This window comes from Bombyx mori, chromosome 23, assembly GCF_030269925.1.
Source record: "Bombyx mori chromosome 23, ASM3026992v2".
NCBI lineage: Eukaryota > Metazoa > Arthropoda > Insecta > Lepidoptera > Bombycidae > Bombyx > Bombyx mori.
In genome coordinates, this window is record NC_085129.1 from 7,597,773 (window position 1) to 7,620,685 (window position 22,913).

The 22,913-nt window shown below is 35.1% G+C and overlaps 1 protein-coding gene and 1 long non-coding RNA gene across 2 annotated transcripts in view; one reads left to right on the forward strand and one right to left on the reverse strand.

The window, feature by feature from the left end:
- LOC105842491 (uncharacterized) overlaps positions 1-22,913 on the forward strand; it is a 75,571-nt gene that overhangs the window by 31,854 nt on the left and 20,804 nt on the right. The window lies entirely within an intron of this gene.
- LOC119630321 (uncharacterized) overlaps positions 2,949-22,913 on the reverse strand; it is a 51,559-nt gene continuing 31,594 nt past the window's right edge. The window contains exons 4-5 of the long non-coding RNA XR_009976249.1: positions 5,266-5,391; positions 2,949-3,188 (exon numbers count right to left, since the gene is read on the reverse strand). This is a non-coding gene — a long non-coding RNA (uncharacterized LOC119630321). The remainder of the gene's footprint in view (positions 3,189-5,265; positions 5,392-22,913) is intronic.

Consider the following 22,913-nt stretch of genomic DNA (forward strand, 5'->3'; position numbering starts at 1 on the left):
AGACACGTAAAACCTTCGATTGCGAAGCGACGCAACACGTACAAACCTAAACGTGTCACTCCTACTAATATAATATAATATACGGTCATATTTAGCCGTCTCCCACGGAAAAGCTTATTTCTAAATATAGATACTTCAAAAACAAAGAATAACTCATATATTTATATATAATATAAATCTTTTTTTTTAAACGATATTTTTTTAATGCTTAGATCGGTGAACGAGCTCACAGCTCACCTGGTGTTAAGTGGTTACTGGAGCCCATAAACATCTACAACGTAAATGCGCCACCCACCTTGAGATATAAGTTCTAAAGTCTCAAGTATAGTTACAACGGCTGCCCCACCCTTCAAACCGAAACGCGTTACTGCTTCACGGCAGAAAATACGGGCGGTGGTACCTACCCGCGCGGACTCACAAGAGGTCCTACCACTAGTAATTACGCAAAGTATAATTTTGCGGGTTTGATTTTTATTACATGATGTTATTCCTTCACCGTGGAAGTCAATCGTCAATATTTGTTGAGTACGTATTTCATAAGAAAAATTGGTACCCGCCTGAGATTCGAACACCGGTGCATCGCTCAACACATATGCACCGGACGTCTTATCTTTTAGGCCACGACGATATTCATTGAAATAATCAGCGACGCAGTAAAATGTTGAAATATTACATAAAAATATATATATATAACTTGTAAATGAATCCCCAACGAGGATCTGAGCGTCTTCGACGGCGGCAATTTCACTTTCTTTTTCTTTTATGTTATTCAGCGTAGGCGTAATGTTAGCGTTAAATTTAATTAGTTTATGATTTATAAAATACTATCTGAAGAAATGTGATGACATGTTTTATGTATGATCATGTAAAATAAGAGTTGTAAAAAAGAAAAGATAACAGTAAATTAGGCCTTAGTCTAGATTTTAATAGAGCCCACGAAGACGTTATAATCGGTTTTACTCTAAATTTGAGCTACGTTGAAAAATAACACACCGAAACATTGGATCAATCCAGATATCCAAATACAGACCTATGCCTATTGTAATCAAATAACAGCCAACTATTAATTTACTTCCAATAAATGAAAATTCTTGGAAATATCTAGAGATCTATCCTTTGAAGTGGGAACGACTTCAGAATATAATAACCTCAACATTTATTTATCTTTACATTGACATCAATTACTGAAGTTAACGAGTAGAGGCAGTTATTTGATTTTGAAAAACACCGGTTTTAATAAATTGTTCATAAGTATAGAGACAAACTCCATTTAACTTTAATGAAAACAATTTTGTTGTTGTTTTTAAAAAAAGATATATTTTTTTTAAGATATTTGGAAAACAGTAACTAGATGTTCAGCAGAATATCAAGTGTATCTATCTTTTGTTTTAAACATAACTAACAGATATTATTGTCAATCCAATATTAATAACAATCCAACAGTATTGATTAGTGACTTACGAATTTCGATAATATTTAACTCATCTATATATTAATACGTGAAGCAAAAACTTTGTATCCCTTTTTACGAAAATTGCGCGGACGGAGGAGAATGAAATTTTCCACACTTATAGAAAATATAGAGAAGAATGCACAATGCAAATATTTTTTTAAAATAATGCATAAAAGATACATTACATCAATAAAGAAAACATTACACACACTACATACCATGTATTTGACGCACACACGCATGCATACTATTTATTGTCAAACTTTTGTTCTTTTTTATTATGTTTTTTTATTTATAACTTCTTATACTAGAAAGTATAAAGGCGGACTTAATGCCATAGGCATTCTCTAACAGTCCACCTTAGGGGAGTGCAGAGATGAAGCTTGGTAGGTGTAGTGTGAAGGTGATATTACTTAAACATATATTATGTGTATATATAACATACATAATAAATAAATACATATACATAAATATATAGATATACATAAATATATACATATAAAAACATATATAAACAAATATTATCAATTAGATGACTCTACTAACTCTCTGAGAAACAGTTCTCGAACCTTCGTCTTAAACGCTTCTTGACGTCTGTTGTCAAATTGAGAATAGATTAAATATTGTTTGTCTTTGTTAGTATTTTTTATAGTGTAGTCTTGGCGAAATTTTTGATTATCTAATATATAAAATTGTCGTGTCACAATGTTCGTTCCCATACTCCTCCGAGACCGCTTGACCGATTCTCATGAAATTTTTTATGCATATTCAGTAAGCCTGAGAATCGGCTACTATCTATTTTTCATACCCCTAAGTGATTAGGGTTCTCCACCCCTATCATATTTTTTTATTTGGACTTTTTTTTTGTTATAATGAGGTATTATGTGGTTGAATGAGGTTTTGTTATTTTTATTATATATTCTCTCATCGTTCACAGCACTACATACCTCTTTCACTCATTTACCACATCCTTACACACTTACAATAAGTTAGGTTTTTTTTCTACACTAGAAATTCCCTAGAAATCTTATATATGGCAAAACAATGTTTGCCAGGTCAGCTAGTAGAAGTATAAAATACAATCATAATAGGGTACAAACTTACAATTCCAACTAATTATAGTTCCAACTAATTTCGACTACTGCGGGACCTCTAGTTCTTACTAATACCAGGCAATTATTTTAAATAAATGATCAATTTCGTTTAATTTTAGCATACTATGATTTACTCTAAAAGAAAATAATTTCGTGTTTTGTCTAAACTGTTTTCTCGTAATCGTGGATTATCATACCTCCCTTAGAAGGACAATTCAGAGAAGCATAATAAGGACAAAAAGTAAAACCTCACGCTCGTGATTAAAGTTACATTACCAAAAAAAAAACAGGTAATTTAATATTCTTGTAGATATAATTTAAATGCCAGCGTCTCACGAACAAATAAAGAGGAGGATTCAGTAAAAGCGAAATTTGATTAAACACAATGAATAAAACATTGGTCGGGAAATTAAAACGAGTTTATTATTCAGAGTAGCCACTCGAACACAACGGCCCAACTAATTGCCATGATGAGCAGCTGTAGTTATTTAGTGGTCGGACAAGAGATACTTGATATAAATAAATTTACTTAGTGGTGTTGATTTGCTATACGAACCGCCGTTGGAATGCAATGCTGACCCATCAGTCACAAGCAACAGGTCCATTAACTATTTCCGACAGCCGCACAACCTCGACAGCACCTGTTAACATTGATAAAATGAAGCTTTGTCTTCGACTTGATAAAAATAAGCTGCTTGAGTAATACTTTACTTTCTCTGCAATTAGTAAAAGATCTGACTAATGAAACCTATTTAAACCGAAATATAAATTACTTTTACAGTTTTGCACATACTAGGAGGATCAAAAAGTAGTGAGAATGAGATAGAATATAATGACTATTGATAACTTAATAATTTATTTTTCTACATAGTCCCCGAGTTTCTCTACACACCGAGTCCAGCACTTTTCCAAGGCTTCAATCCCTTTAAAAAAAAAGTTTTGTCTTGGTCCTGCAAAAAACTCTCCACGTATCTATCACCTCGTCATCGTCTTCGTACCTGTTTCTCTTCAAGTATTCTTTGAATTTGGGGAACAGATAAAAATCGCTTGGCGCCAGATCTGGTGAATAAGGAGGGTGGTTGCCCAATTTGAAGCCAGCTTGCTGAATGGCAGCCATTGCAACTGCCGACCTGTGCATGGGTGCATTGTCGTGATGAAACAGCACGCCCCTTCGAAGATTCCCTCTCCTTTTCTCTTTGAAGGCATTCCTCAACTTGGAAATTAAAGCTGCATAATACTGGTCTGTAATAGTGGTTCAACGCTCCAGGTAATCAATCAACAATATCCCTTCGGAGTCCCAAAATATTGAGGCCATAACCTTGCCAGCCGATGCCACGACACGAAACTTCTTCGGGGTAGGTGATGGCCGTTTCCATTGCGAAGATTGCTGTTTTGTATCGGGATCAAAATGATGAACCCATGTTTCGTCCATTGTTATGAAACGAGACAAAAACTTTTCAGAATCTTCTTGAAACTTGTCCAACAATATCTTCGAAATGTCAAGTCGATTTTGTTTCTGACTGTTAACATTCTTCGGTTAAAATTCTCGGCACAATCTCGCGAAGACTTTTCTCATATTCAAAGACAGTTTCAATATGAATTGAATACTTTCATATGAAACTCCCGTTTCTTGTATTAAGTATCAGATGGTAACTCTTCGATCGCTCAATAGAATTTTCTCGACTTTCGCAACATTTTCTTGGATGACGGCCGTCCATCGCCGCAACGATGTTCGTCTTCCGTGCTCGTTCTCCCTACTCGAAATTTAGAAGCCCACCTTGCGACAGTGGAATACGGCGGAGGAGACTCTCCTAATATTGCCCCCAAATGGCAATGAATATCTTGCGTCGTTAACTTTTTTAAACAAAGGTATTTAATAACAGCTCGCACTTCGTTTTTCTTCATTTTCGAGAACACGTTCCGACACGAAGCAAACAAATTACTACATTGAGAAAAAAACAAAAGAGAATCTAAGATTTTTTTTCTTTATTAATATTACAAATATGTATCTGATGTGATATGTGCCTGCCAGTATTTTTTTTTTCTTATCAAGGAGTATGTCCTTCTCATTACTTTTTGATCCCTCCTAGTAATAAGGTCGATTCTCCAAAAACTGGATTCCCAATATCTGAGAATAGACAGCAGCATATAGGTTCTGGTAATCACTTTAAACCACGTGGGCCGTGTGTTCTTCTTGTGAGCATCTTAATGGAACTAAGACAAAAAAAAATAATGGCCCACACCGAATGTACCAAGTTTCAAGTCAACATACAATTTTTTCTTGCTACGGTTTTCAAAATCTAGTAACATTTTAAAGAAAAACCAAGTTCCAAACGACCAATTTAAATACTAATTGTATGTTATAATACTAATACTCGTAGTTGTACTTTTTAAATTGTTAGTTAGCACAATATTCACGACGAATAGTAGCCCGTGACCATGAAAGCTGTTAATTATTCAAAAAGGGTCAGAAATAACAGAAAGAAAATAATTAACGCGGGATTAAACCACAAAAGTAGTTTTAAGTACGTCTAGAACTCACGAAGACCATAGAAAATTCTAAATAGCATTTGCTCTTACCCGTAAAAACACAGTTTTATTGTTATCCTTAATTTACTTATCATTTTTTTTAATATTTGAAACCTAGCAATTGATTCAATAGGTAGATCGTGACAGTGGTCCTTCCTACTGGTGAATGTACTGATCAGGTACACTTACTCTGTCAGTATCGCTACCGAATCGATGATGAGTTGACGGTGGAGTGTCAGTCATGCGAACGCGACTTGGACACGACAGAACACTCGTTTATGGTCTGCCTTTTGGTCTGCCTTTGTGGTCTGCCGTCTGTGGAAAAAACGGCGCCAGAGATACCGCGTAATGATTGATTACTGCGCTTGTCAGACTGTACTCTTTACTCGTCGAATGCCAATTTGGGGAATGGCAAAAGAATGACCCTAACAGACAACGTGTAAGATACTTTACAAAGGTTTGCGAAAGAGCAAACGGTTAGCTAATGACCGCGCTCTCCCTTCCACGTTGTTTTTGACTCAGTCGGATTTTCCCGGGAAATGAAGAAAGGATGCCATGGGATTGCTTCGTATATCCCACTGAGATATTTCGCGACGAGATGATAGGCTGAGATGGGCTTCGTATGAAACCCATCAACTTGCCTATGGCCTCTCTTGATAGCTTCTATCCCATCTGAAACTCGAAAACGGGATGCTGAGCGACAGTGACCTTTATTCAGTTCGTCAAAAACACTTTTCGCTTACCTCTCCTAATTATTATGATTTTATAAGTTACATTGTTATAAGTCTAGTTTCTTTTTGGCTAAAACAAAATATCAAAAGGTTCCGTTTTAAAAAAAAAATTGCAAGCAGTTTTACTCATTAAAAATAATGAGTTATTATTTATAATAGAATTGTATTTTTGAATTCCAACAAATAATATTATAATAATAACGTATTTCAAAAAGCATTTTACATTTTAATTAAAAAAGATGTTACAGAAACAAACGCAATTTCGTTCAACCCACTGATAGAACTCCGATGTCAGAATGGCGATGTCGACCTCAGTAATTCTTATTAAGCAATTCACAAAATGAAATACATTTTAGATTTTCCTTTTTAATGTTAGCCTATGCAAATTACTTTTACATTACATTTTGGTTTCAAAAGAGAATTACTAACCTAAGTAAGTTTGTGAAATTTTACGTGTTTTTCCTTCAACAATTCGCTAGTCAGTTGTGGCCAAATAAAAAGTAATTAACCTTTTCTCGGAATACTGTGGAAAACTCATGTTCGCTTTTACTCGTAGTTCACGGAAACCGTTAACGCCTACACCACCCAACCAAACCGTGAACGTATAAAACTATGCCGTTCATAATATGGAATAGCGAGGGTTTTTTTATAATCTACGCATTTACTATTACCACAATATCTAAACTTATAGTAAAAGTCCCAGCTCAACAAAATATCAGCAAGTATTATATTATTACCTACTTACTGCCTAGTGTTAAATACTTAAGTCACATATCGACTTAATAAACACATAGCGACTTAATAAATACAATGAAACTAAGACGAATGTACTTACTTCTCGTGGATAATAGAAGAAAGGACATAGTGCTTTTCATTTTAGCAACCTTTATCAAAGCAACTTACTAGTTTCCATGACGCATCATAGGTCTTAGTTTAAACATAATATATTTATATTTAAAATTCGTGCGGGCAGTTTATTTCCGTCTGATTTTATTTTTATTTATAGAAATTGCCCATTAAAATAACTGAAAACTTAAGCAATGCAATCAAGATTTTCAAATTTGAGTTACTATACTTTTCAAAATTTTAATTATTATCATTTCATGAATAGAGTAATTTAATATACAGTAATTTTTCAATAATAATTGAAACTAGGCTTCCGAATTCACGCAGTTTATTTATATCCTTGCGCATTTTATAATAAACAAACATTGTATTAATTAAAGCTAGATAAATTCAGAAAAAGACAGTCTATGACGATTCATCAAAAAGTTCTAATACATGTCAATGTTTACCTACAAACCAAGTTTCTCGTACTGCTTACTCCCAGTGTATTGACATAATGTTATTACTGGGGTTAGCGCAGAGACATCATTCAAAACAAAATCAAATATTCAACCTATTCCCCTATGGGAACATATTTATTACTAATAATAATCATCAGTAAAATATATTTTTGGTAATCTTATAAACCACCTACCATTCGGCTTTGGGCTGAACTTCCTTCTAGGATTTTTACCAATCGCTGTGACATGCATTTCTCCAAACGAGGTTTGCGAAGACTACTTAATTGTGGACAACGGCTTGACTGAGGTTTTGGCATTCCTGACGTCCTTGAACGACGGTAACAACTCACCATTAAGTGGGCCGCACTACTGATAGCCTAAAAAAAACAGCAGTGATATCAGGGCATCGGATAAGCCTCGTTTTAATAAGGAAGTAAAATTGGCCAGGGACATGGCGTTCAATTCATTACAAATTGTTAGAAGTCAAACTTTGTGACTTCTGGAAATGGACTGAAAGTATTGTAAGATTTTTGAGGTTTTACCCCAATGCACTACACAATAGTTACTAGGGATATCATGATTAAAAAAACATACGACTAAGCATACTGAGAGGCCTTAAGTCTCTCTGTAACCATTGGCGATCCATGCTACCACGACGGCCGGGTTACTCGGTGGTTCAAGCAGCTTCTTATCCGTCAAGTTAGTCAAATGGAAGGTATTAGTGTACAAGTCTTACAGTATTTCATATTCATAATAAATTAATAGACCCTTATAAGCCCATTATAAGAAGTCTGTTAAAAATGTTATTTTCATTTAGTTTTGTTCATTCATACTAACCACGCTCACTTACTCAGTTTATCTTTTTGCGAATCGTGTTAATACAAACTGCATCATCATATATATATATTAGATAAATATATTTTTTTTATCGATCGGTGTAGCACATTTTCGATACTCCACCTAACTCAGATAATATACAAATAATAAATTTATCAGGCCTACAATATTGACACATGAATTAATACGTTTCTTTGTAAAGGGTCACAATTTCCACGACAATTTTTTGTTTCAACATTTTTAATGCTACTAATAACAGTATTACTCGTATTAATAAACAGACTCAACATTTAGCGTTTGACACTAGGTGTTACGGTTGCACGGACTGAATCGCAAATTTTTAAGCTTGTAAGTGACGGGACGGGGTTACGCTTTTATTATATGTTCTACCTCTGAAATGTAATCAAGACAGGAGTGTCGCAGGAGTAAAAGGGATTAGATGGGAAGATAAGGTAAAGAAAACACCAGTTTGAAGGATGGAAAAGAGGTTAGAGAATACAATGATTACTCTGACCTGGCAGCATTCCCGTTGTGATATTCTTGAACTCCAGTAACAACTTAAAATCAATTGGACCGTGAGTTAGCTGAACAATTGACGTAATAAATAAATAAATAAAAAGACCTGTGCGCATTCTCCTGTGAATTCTTTAGTCGCCTTTTACGAAGCCCACAGGAAGATAGGATAAAGTTATTCTAGATAGACAGACACCATGCAGAGAAATCCTCGTGAATACACTACGCGCTACGTACAACTGAATCAAAATAAAACTCAAAATATACTGATCAGTGGTGACTTTGAAATATTTCCTATCATATATCAGTCTTCAGCCATAAGCTGTTAAATTAGATTTACGATTCAATCACTCACATAATTTCTTGACTAACAATACTAACACAGGAGTCATCATTCCCGATCCTGCGGACAGAATGGATAGCAGTCGACACATCATTTCGGATCCTCCCGATCCACTAACGGTGCTTTTAGGTACCTCAAGCACCGGTCATCGTTCTCGTCGTTTGCGACGAAGGACTCGACGAGTAAATTAACCCTCAGACACAGCCCACTGAGTTTGTCGCCGGATCTTCCGTGGTGTTTCTGATCCCGTGGTAGATTCTGCGAAGCACGGCTCTTGCTAGAGTTCGTGTAGCAACGTCGCCAGGTTTGAGCCCCGTGGGCTCACCTACTAGTTAAGGTTACGCTGAAATAGCTTCTCAAGGCACTCAGCTAAGGAAGAAACAAAAAAAAAACAAGAATCAAAACATTGCGAAGGTAATTCTTCAGATACATACAAAACTTTATTCTTTAGTATATACATATGTAGGTATAGGACAAAGGGAAGATCTTCCACCGAGCGGGTGATATTGCTCGATAGACCAACGGTCCGAATATTATTGTTCGGAACCTGTATATATTATGCAAGCTTATCTTGAAAATATCGTAAACGAGATTCAGGCATCTGTCAAATATCTTGCGTTGTATGAAGGCTACCCGCCACACATATTATTATATAATAATATCAAATACTACAGCATAAATAAAAGAGTTAATTGCGTTTTCTGTGATATAATAAGAAAACAACATTTAAAGCGCTTAATCTCTTTTAAAATGAATGTTTTAAAAAGTATTATTAAACTACACAAAACTGAACTCCCTTTTCACTAAATGACAGACAGATGAGTGATTCCGTCAAAGAAACTAATGAGTTTTAAAGCTTTTAAATGATAAAGGTTTTTCTTTACATATATAACCCAGGTATTTTTTGTATAAAATATATATATAGCTTAAGACGTCCATCAAACTAGCAACAACAATGTAGACGGGTAGTTAAACTTTTCAGGTGAATTTATGGGTGAATCTCTAAGCTCGTATTTTGATTTACTAAAGAATAGATATTTTAAGAAAGATATTTTTATAAGACATCAGATCACATTGTACTAAAAAATATAATGAAAATTTCGCAATCCTAAACATACATGGATGGATGTATCTGTGTAATAACATACATATTTTTGTTAATTTCAAAAGGTTTGCTCATAAAATTTTCATGTATGAAATAATTCCTAAGAAAACAAACAAAAAACGTTCAATACCTGTCGAATTGAGCTACGTTTTTGCGACATAATATTATGTATTTCGTTTGGGAATAGCAAGATCGTATTATGTCTCATCAAGATCTATCCCTTGAACCCGAAATTTGAATGACACATCCATTTACGAAATTCGAATTGACGTTTCTTGTGAAAATGTCAATTTACCGTTTTCATCTAACCTTACCACAATTTTATTAGCTTGACCTTTATATCTAACTATGTATCTATTAATGAAATCTTTTATAATATAATATAACTTTCACTACCTAACTTCAAGACTTCTTATTATCTTGAGAATTTTCACACGTATCAACGTCCGATAATAACACAATAACTTTTAATTTCATCTAAAGTGTTTCTTTTATAGTTTTAAAACTATTTTTGATGTATTTATTTATTTTCACCGTTATTTATTTTCCACCGATTTTAAATTAAATATACGATCTTTTTTTATTATGTTACAATATAATCTCCTAGATATCTATAGAGACTCAATATATGCTTTTAAGCAATGTTATTGGATAAAAGGCTATGACAACTATAAAAATGGCTTAAGTAAGCTTTAGTGTAGCATTACGTGTTGTTCCGAGCTGTTTGGTGACTACGATTTCCCTCGAACTCGAACGTGACCAACGGTCCGTATTCCTCTAACACAATTGTTGTATTTGCTTTGAATCGTCGTGTTTTGATAAACGTCCTCCGCATTAGACGTTAATGTAATAACTACAAATTTAAGAGTGATAAAACATGCGATATATTTATATGTCGGTACAATTCAGTTTTACAATGTAAGATAAAATCAATTTTCAATTAAAAAAAATCACAAAATTTAGCACTTGTCCCACCAGTAAGTAGGTATGTGTGACATATAGGCTTGTGTGAGTATGTTTAAATGTGTGGAAATGTGAATGAGCGAAGATAGCCAGTATGACGATCGTAAAGGGGTGCGGGAGGAGTGGGACGCGGTATCGACGCGCGTGCCACGCTTGCGCCGAGTTACGCACCTGTTGCCGTGAGGCCATGGACAGGTACTCTTTCAAATTTATACGGACACCTGATACTGAAATAAAAGCAAAGTTTGGTACCCAAATTTAGTCATACTTTTAAGGCTTGAAATATAAAACCTTGAAGACGATACTCACTGAATACCGGCGAGAAAATTACACGGATGAAACAGTGTTGTCTAACCGTTCGACAACAGGCAAATTATCGTTATTTAGTTAAGTTTTGTGTTTGTAAAAGTGAATTTGGACGGGAAGAAATACATTTTATCAACATATTCAATAAGGCAGCGGCTTGACTCTGCCCCTGTCATTATTATCGTCCGAGCGACGGTAAACACTCACCATCAAGTGGACCTTATGCTCGTCTGCCCACAAGGGAAATAAAATAAAATAAAAAGCATAAATCAAATAAATAAATTATAGAGCAAAGTATACAGGAATGAATTTAAAGAAGTAAAATAAAAATTATAATATTATAGATAATAGATAAAACAGAAAAGGTGCTCACTACTCTGTTTCATATTTCGTTATCTCGTTTTCGCACCCGCCTAAGACTTTTCTTGTGATGTTTCTGTTTCACTAAGCTCTCAGTATATTAAATATTGTGCTGAATCGTCATGTGTGTACAGTGTGTAGGAAACGGGACGAAGTCCATTTAATTCAATAGTCCACTATACGATTAACTATCTATCTAATATTTAGTTTTGTTGAACACAGACTTACTTTATGTAACTAACATATTCTACTACAATACATTTCACATGTTTCTGTGACGTACATACATACATACATACATGCGTTTTTAATAAAATATACCACACGAGCAAATTTTAACTTCATTACGTTTTCCGAATTGATTATCACTCCATGTCTCATTGAAACTTCAGGTTAGAAGAACCTCTAATGGTTCTTTTTGCAAAGTTATTTCAAAAACTTATTTATATTTCTTAGTCCTTACACCGTATGCTTCAATAGTGTGGCTTAAGCTCTATCTATTCCATTGTGTAGCTCTATCTTCAGCAATGAATAGCCTCGGAGAGCACATTTCGCGTTTGCTTTTTTCTGGACGAATATTTAGCTCTATCCCATTCCTTCGTCCTTCATATTACAAGCATTACTTGTTGCAAATTTAAATAGGTTCGAATAAATTTGGCATTTTTACATTTTAATATTCGTACATAATAATACAAAAACAGGTACGAGTATAAGTGGTCAGTTGAAAAAGATTTGCTTACCTAAAATATTCATAACTATAAAATGTATAATTAACTATAAGGGAATTTATACTTTGTCAATATGTATTTAAGTTTTTTATATTGCCTTAGAAGCCAGACCTGTATACAGTCCACTTGGTGTTGCTCATGGACATCGGCAACCAGGACGAATTCTGATCTGCTGACAGGTGGTGCGATACCAAGGAGAATAGGATGAAACCATTTTAAATAATTCCTCAGAGCTTTCGCCATGGAACGAACCATAGTAGCTGAATCTCTCCGCATACTATAAGTTTCAAACGATGCACGAGATTAGGATTATCAACACCCTAAATCTGTGTGAAGTTATGTGTCCTCAAACAACTTCAAATACATTAGTTGTGCAGCTAATCAAAGGGAATTAATTAGTTTTCATTATCCTCCTCCTTGAGCCGCTCTCCTCATTACTGAGGGTCGTAACTCCCCCACTGCATCACTCTCTCAGGTACAATTGTTCTCCATCTGATGCGATCCTTGACCTCATGGAGGGCATCGTGGAGCTTGATGTCCAGACAAGATCCAATTTGTTCCATCGTGTGGGACAGCGTCTTCTGGGACGTTTTCCCTCTGTCTTGCCTGTCACCATCAACTGCTCAAGATTGTGACCACCCCAATGCGTCCAAGGAACTCCACTACATATAACCATCATACATATAACCGTTGTTTCTTTTAAAAACTGTTTACTACATAGATTGATCTGGCTATTCATGAATGGTATAATATAATTGGATTCATTTGCGTAATTAATCCCTGATGGGGTTTGCGGTCTATACGTCACGCATTACCGTTAACAACACTATCCTCATATTATACAGGTATAGCTATCTTAACCTCCAATCTGCTTATAATGTTTGAAACGAAAAATAATCTAGCAACATAAAAACAATTATTCGTAACATCCTGGAACCACAAATGTGTCCACGATGTGATTATTACACCGTAAATTTTCGAAATTGGCATTAAAAAAATTACAACAAAATGTACTGTACTGTGCAAATGTTAAGTAACAAAAATAAATTATTTTTCATAAATCCATCTTTAAAATTGTACAAATAAATAATAGGGATTAAAGTACGAAAATACCGTTTTATTGTAATAGGTATTTCGAATTGACATAGAACCTTCATAGTTTAAGATTTTTGAGTGAAACTTTTTTCAAATGTTACCTGTGAGGTTCTTCTTTTTAAAAATGTGCAACATTCGATTATGGACTTTCAGTTGTTCTTTTAATTCAGCTTAGACAAGAAAGGTGGATACTTCGAAAATTCGAGTGATTTTTGTATTCAAGTTCCGACGTGGAACTAAGGCTGTAGAAACAGCTAGCAATATCAATGTTGCGTTTGGAGAGGGAACTGCTAATAAACGCACCGTGCGATTTTGATTTAAATGCTTTCGTGATGGAAATTTTGATTTGAAGAACGAACCACGTGGATGACCGTCCACATATGTGAATAGCACAAATAAATTGAAAGAGATGGTGGAAGCCGATCCGAGTCAAACTATCCAGGAATTAGCGGCATGGTTTAACGTTACCTTACCAACAATATTGACTCATTTGCGTCAAATGAATAAAAAATATATATATGAAAAATGGGTGCCTCATGATTTGACTGATTTGCAGAAAGAAACGCGTGTTGAAACTTGTGTTGTCTTGTTGAATCGATACAGAAATGAAAGAATATTGGATCGATTGTGACATGTGATAAAAAGAGGATTCTTTACGATAACCATAAACGAAAAATGCAATGGCTGACCCCAGGTCAAACGCCACAACAGTGTCCTAAAGCAAAGCTTACCAATAAAAAGGTAATGGTAACTGTTTGGTGGTCTTAGATGTTATTCACTATAGCTTTCTACGATCTGGTCAAGCAATAACGGCAGATGTCTATTGTGCCGAACTCCGAACAATGATAGCAAAACTTGTAGTGAAACAGCCCGACTTATGAATCGATGTTCATCATCATTGCTCCATGATAACGCGAGACCTGATACAGCACGAGAAACCGTTTTAACTCTACAAGAACTGCAATTACAAACCATTCGTCATCCTTCGTATTTGCCAGTTGCCATTTATATTAAATAAATATGTTAAAAAAAAAACCAATTTCAATTTCTCAGTACAAATCGGCAATTTCATACTTTAACCCCTTAATATTATAAAAGGGGCACACTAATCACTACGAACACTTATTAACAAACCTTAATTATATAATATCGAATTGCGATGAGAGCATACTTTTTTTATGTCTTTAAAGAAGGTAAAACGTAGAACATTTTTAATATTCCACACCATAAGCCTCTTGGTTGACTCTCAGCCGTATTCGGATTTCAGAATGAACCAACCCAAGCTAGTTTTGACAGAGGCTAATCGGGAACTCCGATCGCTACGCTTCACCAATTTTGATTATGGATAATCCACGTCATCCACCTTTTTTTTTAAAACAAAATTAACGCTTTCCGCTTTCACTTGGAAAAGATATTTTTCATAATCAAGCAAATAGTTGTTTATTGTAGTAATAATGTAATATAGTACTATATAATATTTATATATTCATAATAAACAAATAATAATGAACAACCTCGTTCCTAAGCACTCAAAAATTAAAAAAGGAATAACGATGAAAGTTTAATTAAGCTCCCAGTACACCAAGTGATAAAAATCAGAGCGCAGATAAAAGTTTTCATTTCATACAGAAATTAATTGCATTGTTAGTTTTACTACTACTAGTTGGTAATGTTGACACAAATATAATACTTTTTTAAATATTCAATAAAAAATGAACAGTTTGAATGAAACTTCTAACTAGAAATTCAACATTTTCCAGATAAATTAAGAACTGGTGAGTTAATTCTTTGAATAATAATAAATTCGACTTATTCAAAAATTTAACTAAAACTATGATCTCTCCATAAATGCTTGCCAATTTAGATTTTCTTTACTCAGCTAATTATTCTAATCTTCTATGTCTCAAGTTTTAGTGGAAGCATTTTCCTTATTAAAGTTTCCAGTCTATTTTACTGACATCTATAGGAACACTTTACTTACGGAAAGGAGGAAAGGGGGTACCTCAGGGCTGCATTCTCTAGTCAGTCCGAGATGGCTATACTCTTAAAGTCGTCGTGGCCTAAATGATAAGACGTCCAGTGCATTCGTATTGAGCGATGCATCGGTGTTTGAATCCCAGGCGGGTACCAATTTTTGTAATGAAATACGTACTCAACAAATGTTCACGATTTTCGTCCAGGGTGAAGGAATAACATCGTGTAATAAAAATCAAACCACCCAACCGTTGGTCGGATCAGATAACTGCGCTCACTGGACTCTCTGTTACGAACGTCCTGAGAGAAGCCGAAAACCAAAGCAAATGGAAGCTGAGGGTACAAAGAGCTACGAAGGGCTTTCAAGGACACGACCTTCAGCAATGAAGTATTCGACTAAGAAGAAGAATAAAAATCAAACCTGCATAACTATAATTTGCGTTATTACTGGTGGTAGGACCGACCTCTTGTGAGTCCGCGCGGGTAGGTACCACCACCCTGCTTATTTCTGTCGTGAAGCAGTAATGCGTTTCGGTTTGAAGGGTGGGGTAGCCGTCGTAACTATACTTGAGACTTTAGAACTCATATCTCAAGGTGGGTGGTGCATTAACGTTGTAGATCTCTATGGGCTCCAGTAACCACTTAACACCAGGTGGGCTGTGAGCTCGTCCACCCATCTAAGCAATAAAAAAAAAGAAGAGAAAATGAAAAGAGTAAGCAACCGCTTAAGCCTCATCATAAACCAGTCGAAGAGCAAGATAACGGTGATAGATCGAGGAAACCAAATGGCATTAACTGGCACGCTCAACCTACAGAAAGTGGATGACTTTATCTATCTAGATCCACTTTCCATATTATCCACTTTCTGTAGGATGGGTGCTAATATCTGCAGCAACGGGTCTTGTGGGGGTGACGTTAGAGGCATAGCAAAGAGCGCCATTTCTCGACTCCGTAGAATATGGAGAGATAGAAAAATCTCTTCAAACCAAAATGAGACTTGTCCGAACTCTGATGTTCTCAATCCTTCTCTATGGTGCTGAGACATGGACTCTGAAATCAGCTGATCGCCACCGCATTAATGCCTTCGAGATGTGGTGTTGGAGGAATATGCTACGAATCCGGTGGACAGCATATTGGACTAACGCATTAACGCAAATAGCTCAATATCCAAACCAGGCCCTCTACCATCTACCTTAAGAGGATATTTAAGTTTTTCGGTTACATAGCCAGAAAGCGCGGTGACACTCTTAAAAATTTGATAGTAACTTACAAGATTGCAGGCAAAAGATCTCGTGGCCGCAATCCAATGCGCCGGTCCGACCAAATCCACACCACTCTGGATACCACAGCTTACGATACCATACAACCGGCGAAACATAATCCACTGAAGGATAATGGGAGGAGACGGTCACGACCCTCAGACATGAGAAATGCGACTCAGGGAGGAGGAGGAGTAAGCAGACGAGCATATGGCCCATCTGATGCTGTATAGTTAGTTTCCATCGCTCGAGGATGTCAGCAATGTCAGCGGTACAACTAAGTCGATGTGTACCACTTAGTACTCTGCACAAACCACGTTTGAAGAAAAACCTAATTAAACCCTTACCTTAAAATATATATAGTTACAAACCTCGGACCCATTGCAAAAAACGTCATTCTATCTTTGAAATCGGAAATGTTTAAATAAGACGGGGATCATTTTACGTAATATTTTACATTGAATCCTAATATAAGTTTAGAAATATTTTTAAACAATTGATTAACCGTTTTTTTCTCAAATTCTTATTGAAATATGTTGAAGCTCATATTCAAAATCATTTTATTGGTCGAGTGGAAACTTGTTGATTAATCAAGTATTTAATACCAAATACATTTAGCCCAACAAAATATAAAGCACGACTGACATTTCTGATTTTACAGTCACAGTGTTCTATTCACATCGCAGGTAATCGAGCCCATTGTCAACCGTTACAAGTGGTTACCGTCGCTTCCGGCTAATGTCATTTACTACTGTAGATAGCACGGAAATATAAAATCTGCGTAAAGCTAGAATCCAAACGATTCGTGAAATCGTTATTTTCGACAATCCGAATCTGCTCTTTGTGTATATAATACTGGCGAACAGTTTACACTGAATCGTGGAGGTTTCAAAGGTTTCCAAGTTATTTTACTTATCTAATAAAAAAGTTATTAAAAGTTAATTTCAACTTCTAGTAAAAGGGAAAAAGCTTTTATCCCTACACAGTGATATTTTTCAGTCCGTGGCATATTTTTACGTTCATTACACTTTCAAAACAAAGCCATTTTTTGTGTGAATAAATTAGGTCCGAAAAGTCTAGTCTTTGACTAGAACATAACACCAATGCAATTCGAGAATTCCGTCAAGATCTCATGTATTTTATTTGATATGATTATTAAAAATTTAAAATAGAAATTATTATTATATGCAGTATGTTCACGGTGAATAGTAAACTTAAAATTTATTTTAAATTTCATACTGATCTCCACTTTGAGCTTCCCACGAGAACATCAAAGAGGACTTCATCGTCAAATCCAGATAGTATTATGAAGCTCAAACAATCAATACTATTTTTGACATAAAAACTATGACGCAATTTTATGCAAATAAAATTACAACACCAACTCTGTAATGTACATACTTCCCCGTGCGTACCTTAATTATCCAAACTGAATGTCATCACTCAGCTGTAACATAATTCACATTTCAACTGCTTTTGTAACACGTTGATGGAATGGCTCAGTTCCGCGGAACTGTATGTTCACATAATTATTTTTTTACAACAAAATTATTTGTAAGATGCGTGTACACGCGTTACGTATCATAATTTAAACACTTTTCAACCTTATCGAGTAATGTAAGTAAAATAATATAATAAGTAATGTAACCAAGTACAAAAGCTAACTAATAAATCCTTTTTGAACTTGTTTAATCGAACGTGAGCACAGATACTATCTCTCGTAATGTAATACTCTAATAGTAGCCATCATTTAATATCTTTTAAGCCGGTTACCGTCCTCGCCGAACCCGTCGATTGCGATGAAGGGCTCGACGAGTAAATTAACCCATAGACACAGCCCACTGAGTTTCTCGCTGGATCTTCTCAGTGGGTCGCGTTTCCGATCCGATGGTAGATTCTGCGAACCACTGCCTTTGCTAGGGCCAGTGTTAGCAACACTCCGGTTTGAGCCCCGTGAGCTTACACGTCAAAGAGAAGCTGAAATAGCCTCTCAAGGCTATCAGCATAGGTAGGAGAAAAAAATATTTTTTTAACATACTGTTTCCAACCCGAGTAACGTCATCTGTCGTCAGATAGCAAAAACGGAAATAGCTGAAACATCACTCGAATGTTCTGGAAACAATTCTATATAGGCAAGTCTAGAATAATATCTAATGTTCTAGTTCTAACGGGAATGTTGTAAACGGGAAAATTGTAGGCATAATCAAACTACAAAAGCTTCATGATAGTGAAGAGTTTTAATTAACATTTCGGTAGCAAATTTCTATTTATCCTGAGCCCCAGTTCGTAACGATACGATGAGCGTAATGCAATTGCAATCCAGATTGGATGGTAAACATAGACGTGTGTTTGACGGTTTAGGTTTTTTTATTCGAAAACTGCGTCCTTATAAAAATGATAAATGATATCGAGTCGAAAATTAGTTAGGTTTACTTTAAAACTTTAAAGTTTTGAGTGATAATCAGTATTCACACTGTACATCAACGTTTTCTCCGTTAATGTACTTTTCACTAGCAGCTGCCTGGAAGAGATCAATATACAGAAATAAAACAATCTTTGATTCTTGCGCAAGTTATTTTTCGCATCGTTTTTGCAATAACACGTATCTACATACATTTATAGGTAGCACTATTTGTTCTATTTATTTCATACTTATATTGGACGCGCTCCTCTTTTGCTCTATCTCTATTTCAACGCAGCTTAAGTTTTAAATATGTACTTTGCGGCATCTCCCTCGTGATAACTTTATAGAAAACCTCCACGAAGGCATAAATTGCTTATTATTCTGTTGTACACCTCTCTACTTTTATTCTTAGAGATATCATATGTCATCGCATTTAATTTAAAAAATACCTAAATTAACACTAGAACAACCGACCGGTCAAAATGACCAGTTGTGGTCACTGGTGGTAGGACCTATTGTGAGTCCGCACGGGTAAGTACCACCGCCCTGCCTATTTCAGCCGTGAAGCAATAATGCGTTTCGGTTTGAAGGGTGGGGCAGCCGTTGTAACTGTACTGAGACCTTAGAACTAATATCTGAAAGGTGTAGCAATAAAATAAAAAAAAATTATTGTTACTCACATTCTAAGTAAATTGTGTATATTTTAATTATAATAAGGGAAAATATATTTCAAGTATTTTATTCAGTTACAAAAGTTTACCCTAAAACGCCGAGACGTTCAAGTTTATACAGAATTTTATAAGTATAGAAGAATATTTGCATCTGAAATTTTTTAAGACCGATAATTGTACTTTGACGATATAGAAAAGTAAGCCATCCAAAAAAAGTACTTCTCGTGAATACAACACGTAACTCTAGTCAATACAGAAAAATCAGAAAGTGCTACATTTTATAATAAAACTAAATGTGACAGATCAAATGTCCAAAAATATAGTATAAAGTCAGGATCCCGAAGATGGCCCCTTCAAGTATTTTTTAACATTCTCGACTTAGCGGCAGTATGTGCATGGGTTTTGTACAACGAAACAACAAAACAAAGCAATCAAAAGTATATTGCGAACATTTTTTTTTTGTGTCAATTATCAGAAGAACTTTCCGTAACAGTATAAAGATCCATGAGAACAGGTAAACTTGAAGTACATCTTGAAAGTTCTGTTTTGCAATGAAAATAAAACTATGAATCTATGAGCTGGTTATAAAAAGCATGTTAGTGGGAAAAACTCTTTATAAATTTTCACCACGGCGGTGCGCTGGTTCTATATTTTGGAAGTTTCTTCGGGAGCGAGTATTCCTAAAAGGTGAACAAAAAAGAGGGGTAGGCCGAGGCTAGGTAATGAGAAGTAGACGTACCTGCCAACCCGTCGCTGGCTTCTTACAGGCTGCCGAATTTTAGGAACGTGACTGCTGGACGACGCGTAGATAATGGCGGCGGCCGGCGTGATGACTTGACGACACTTTTCTAAAAACTGTTTTGTTCACAAAGCTGGTATACCACTCGCGCAACGACTATGGTCTTCAGTAAGAGTTTGTAATTTAATAGAAAAGTAGTAAAAATCCATAAAAATATTGAGATGAAAAAACAAGCGGCGTGTGTGTGTACAATGCGTGCGATGCGGTCGGCGATCGTCTTCTTTTTTATTTTTGTTCTTTTTCTTTTTTGTTTTTTTTTTTATAACTGGCCATGCGATAGGCTTTATGTCTACTCTCATTTAAAAAAAACCACATGTGGTGAATGTACTTTAAAAAAAATCTCTCTTTGTGCAAATTGTGGTGATCTAAATAATAACTAAACATAAATAAAAAACAAAAAACAATACTACTTTTTACAAATCAAATAAAAAAAAATTTATTCAACCAAAATTGTATATATGTTGATTTGTAGGAATAGGTATTTTACTACTGTTGGTACAATACTTATACATACTTCTAGTGTTAAATTAATAAAACGCCAACGCTGTTTAACATAAAACTATTTCATTGTAAACTTCACGCCGTCAAATACAAACAAAAAATATTATTTATTCGAAATTAAGGATTTGAAGACTACAAGTGAGTCACAGGTATAAACTTTGTTAAGCTATTTTCCTATTTTACTGCGCTGCCAAAAATCGGCTGCATACGTCTCGTATATCATCTCACTCCTGTAGTGAAACTATTTACACCCTCCACCATTAATTGTGTCGCCTTTTATTCACTATTATAAAATAAAATTATAAAATTTAAATATTCATAAAATTTAAGGTAATATGATCACACAATTTCTTGGGTAGATAGCAGCTTTCGTTTTATCGGAAGCCGCGGGACCTTTGCCTACCTTTCATAGACGGTAGGCAGAGTGTGTCGCAGTTTATTCGACAACAAGCGAGAGAGGGATGAGAACTGAACTCATCCGAGTCAAGCTGGACACAAGGTGTCGCGTTTAGTGAGAAACGCATGTCCACCCTGCTCCCCAGCGGCTTGACTGTGCTCCTAACATTCATAACGACCACGAGAACAACATCGAACACATACAGCAATAAAGAAAACAATTAATAATAAAACTTTGGTTCCGATTCAAATCATGTATTTCTGTAAAAAAATGGAATAGTCGTGACCTTAGTAAGAATAATAAAAGAGAAAGATGGAAATTGACTTTCGAATCAATCATATTCTGTTTACATGAGACCTTTTATGTCTAGATTTATGGGGCTTAAAAAGAAAATACAACAAGTTTCTGTCGTTATCAATGACGTTAATCTGTGAATAAAAATTGTAATCAAAATAAATGTTACTAAAACAATTACTTTCGTGAGCTTTAAGTAGTTTTAAAGGATTACCGATGAATAATTTGCGATTATTACCACCAAACCATAATTTAGATGACCAGAACTTAATGGATATTTTTAATATTTATTATAGCGTAAAGGAACTTTTTTATCGCTGTAATAAAATTGCTACTGTGGTGGAAACATTAATCTAACAATAAAATTTTAAAGGTAAAATATTTATTACGTATTGCACGGTAGTAGTTAAGTAGATTTTATTATGAATCGGTTCTACTAAACTATTATTAACGCCTACTAACGGATTTTGTTTTAAAACAGGCAAGTACTGCCTTTTTATCATAAAGTGACTCACCTTCATTCGCTTTGTAATTTGTATGAGTTCTGGTAATCACTTTCCACCAAGTGAATTTTGAATTCGTCTGCAAATCTTGACTAACAATATATTAAAAAAAATAGTGTCTACTTATGTACGCACGTAAAAAGTTTCTTTAACACGTAACTTCGTCACACACTAAAAACAGACCTGGTTTCTCCCAAAGGCATGATATGAAGTTAAAGTAAAAAAAATCATGTCACGTCTCTCCCGGCTTTTTTTTAATTTCCTTACCGGAATCAGATGGATTACGGCTTAGCTCAGACAGCGGTACTGTAGAAAGAATTTTAATAAAAATCTTGGTAAGATTACTTTTAACGATCTGATATCTCAAAGTTTCTCGTTATGATGTTTTTGCGACAATGTCGCAGGCATCTTTGCAACATTTCCACTTAACTTAAGAGTTTTTTCTTTATTTGTGCGTAGTCGTCAAATGCCAGTTTCCTCAATGTTTTTGTGTCTCTTTTCTCAATCTGGTTGAGATGTATCAATGCATTTCAAATTTTATTCTGTGATCTACCAGCGTAGGTAGAAATATACGGTGTCATGTCAAGTATACAAGAAGAATAGAAAATTTTACGAATGAACTGATTGACCACAGAGAAAATTAAGTACCTATCTCTAGGAGTGGGTGATATAAATCGTATCTAGATTCAATATCTATATATCGCAGCAATATCCTTGAATCCGATATCGCCCCGCACGAAATCTATATATCGATATCAGCCGATACAC